Genomic DNA, 3,506 nt, shown 5'->3' with positions numbered 1-3,506 from the left:
TCTTCTGTGGCCGCGCTGCAGGTCGGGGTGCTGGCGAGGTGGCGGTGCGAACGGTCCCAGCTCGTCGTTTTTCAGGAATTTTTGTTACCATGAAACTATACCATCTTACAAGTAAATAGATTATATTAAAAGAAAAGGTAAAAAAAAAAAAAGTAAAGGTAATAAATACTCGAAACTCATCACTTCCTAATTATTTTACTATGTCTTATTATTATATATGGTCTCGAGACTATTCATGCTTATCATATCTGAACAATGGAAATACCTGTGATGGTCTGCTCCCTGCATCGCTTCCAAACTTCTGTAAACTGAGGTCACGCTGGAAGTTTAAAGTCGACCACTGTGGGGATATTTACAACAGGGAAATTGGCCTGTGCTATAAAACTGGGGCTCTCCTTCCAACTAGACAGTTGTAAATATTGACCAGCACGGCACTGCCTTCGCCTCACTGCACCGTGGATTTGGCTAAGACAGACCGAAACTTGTGCGGGTCCTGGGGCAGCTGCCCACTGTGATGGACAGAGCCAGGTGGCCTGACCGAGTCCCGGGTTCGAGTTCAGACAGGGCCACCTATTTAGTAAATGACCTTGGGGAAGAGGGTGAATTTATTCTTTAGGCCCAAGATATTTTCGCAGGCCCATGAAAATGTTTTAGTTCTAATTTCTTTTGTTAAATGATTTGGCAAGGGCCTGGAGGCAACTTACCCGTAAACATCTAAAGCCAAGGCCAGCCTTATCTATACGTGACCAAAGTCAAAGCCATCAGGTCTGTACAGGTTGAAATCACCTGCCTACCTAAGCCGAGTTAACTGAGACAAGCTATCTGAGGCTCTCCAACTTGTACAACTGCTAGGACGTTTTGACATTATTTGAACTTGGGTCTTGATTTCCCCCAAACCAGGACTTTTGTTGGGGGTAAATAAGTTTCCCCTTATAAGTCTTGCTTTTCTCATTGCTTTTGCTTAATCAATCATATTTTTCCTTGTGTACCCTCGTTGTATTTACTCTACTAGGTGCCTCTTGGCGTAAAATGGAGTGCTTTTGTCTTGGCATAGGGGTGCCTCAAATGCATTTGTCTCCCTTTGATAAATAAACCCCCTCTCTTTCTTAAATTCTTAGTATCTGTCTTTTCATTTGACACTTTTAAAATCAGAAGAAAAAAATGAACAGAATAATGAATAGGTAACAATGGATCCACCCTGGATTATATTCATATTTTTATCAGTGCAGTGGTGAGATATAATCTTGACAGGATTTGTTTCATTTTGTTTTGATGGAGAAAGGGGCCAATGAAGCAAAGGCGCCCGTGAACCTACAAAAGTCATAATTTGGTCCTGTAGCGGATCTGAGATGTACTGCAGCCATCCCAACAAGGTCGTATAGTTGCTGTTTCAGGTGGAAATTTGGGAACCTCTCACTTCTCAATAATAAAGGATGATTTATCCTCAGGCTGGGATATTATGCAGCCACACACACAAAAAAGTGTGAGGGATAATGGGACAAAGCTCACATGAGGCGTGACCGCCTTGGTGCTTCCTGTGATTGCCACTGTGAGGATCAGTGTGGGCCGAGGTAGGAAGGGAATAAGCTAAAGGAAAACAAGTGAATGGGCGGCAGGTAGAATGGGAGACAGGCTTTATTTCCCCCCCCACACACACAAAAGTCTCATCCTTTTCCATATTTATTATTCTATTTTGTCTCTCTACCCCCTCCCATTCCTGTACCCCATAGGCAACCGTGCTGGTGTGTATTCTTTTCTAAAATGTGTATTGTTTCTTGAGTACTGGCATTTTTCATTCCTGAAGAGGATGTTGTGTTACGTATCTGTTTTGTACGTTTTTGGTTATGTTTTCACTAAGAATGTGTGTTTTTAAGACCCGTGCACACTGCTTCTAGCTCCTGGCTGTGAATCCACATGCCCTACTTCTCCACTCTCCCCTCAAGGGACACCCAGACTTGCCACCAACTCCCTTCCCCCACAGGCTAATGCCATATGTGCCAACGGCTGGACCTTCTATACCTCTCAGAGTGTGTCTTTAGGATAAAAAGCGAGGGGCAGGATTGCTGGGTCAAAGATAACAGCAAGTTTTTCTCAGGCAACATTAGGGATCTTGAGCACGCGTATCCCCAGTAATTCCTATTTTCTAGCTTTCAGCTGTTTGCCAGCTTAACGGGTGCGGTGAGACCTCATTGCCATTTAAATGTGCATTTCTCCAATGACCGATGATGTTAAGGCTGTCTTTATGTGTCAACTGAGGCTTTTCCACCTCTGAAATCACCTGTTTAAAACCTCTGCCCACTTTTCTCTTTTGGGGAAGTGTCCTCACGTTGTTTTGTAGGGAGGGCTTCCAGATGTTAACCCCTGGTTTTTGATGTTGTTAATAGCACCTCGCATTCTGTCTCAAGTGTTTTACATTTGTCCATAGGATCCTTCATTAAACAGAAAGACTTAATTTGGATGCAGTGAAATTTAGAAATTTTGATCAGATGTTTTGTGCTTTTGAATTTTTAAGAAATCCTCCTTGTCCTTTGTTCATTAATTTTTTTCCTACGTTAATTTATAGTTTTGTCTTCCCTTTAATCTGACTGAAATCTGGATGAAGGATGAGTAAGAATTCTCTTTTATTTCTCTCCAAACGATCCGATTTTCCCACATCATCTACCAGGTCATCCATCCCTTATTGGTGGTTTTACCATGTCATGTATCAAGTCCCCAGGTTTAGACAGGTCTGCACCGAGCCCTTCATTCTGTTCTACTGGCCTTCATGCCTATCCCTGCACAGATGGCGTGTTGAGTTTACTACCATGGCCCTGTGATGTCTTCATAGCTGGAGGTCAAGTCTCCCTTCTTTCTTTAAGATTAACTTAGCTATTTGAGGACTCTATGTCTCCATGTAAATTTTAGAATAAGTTTCTTGGAAGTAAAATAAATAAAATCAACTAGAATCTTTATCGGAATTGCATTGAATTAATAGATTCATTTGTGAAGGATTTTTATATCTTTCAACATTAAGCTGTCCATCTGAGAGCTTGGAGCAAGCGAGTCTTTTTGTTCTTCCTATTTATTATATTGTAATGGGAAAAAATAATACCACAAATGAAGAAATGTGGGAAGAGCAGAGAGAACCAGGCAGGAAACTGCAGTGGGGGCCCTGCCTGCAGCACACAGGACCGCTGCTGCCTGAAGCCTGATAAGGTGGTGACCAAGACAAAACCCTGGCTTAGTCACACTCCTGCGGCCAAGTGGGCCAGGACAGCGCAGCACCTAGCAGCTGGAATCTCATTTAATCTGTAGCTCTCTCCGCTGCTTTTCAGGCTCAGAAAGTTGAGTAATTTGCCTAAGGCAACCTGCCGGAGCAGAATTTGGACCAGGCAGGCTGGCCTCGGGGTCCATGGCCTCCCGCTCGGTGCCAGCCCACCTGCTAGGTTGCTCTTGTGACTGTTCAGTGACAGGAGGACCCACCCTGTCCATCCGCATTTGCTTTGGGCCTCTGGGACTTGCCGTAG

The sequence above is a fragment of the Tamandua tetradactyla genome, chromosome 16, assembly GCF_023851605.1.
Source record: "Tamandua tetradactyla isolate mTamTet1 chromosome 16, mTamTet1.pri, whole genome shotgun sequence".
NCBI classification, from domain to species: Eukaryota; Metazoa; Chordata; class Mammalia; order Pilosa; family Myrmecophagidae; genus Tamandua; species Tamandua tetradactyla.
Note: the sequence above shows the minus strand (reverse complement) of the source record.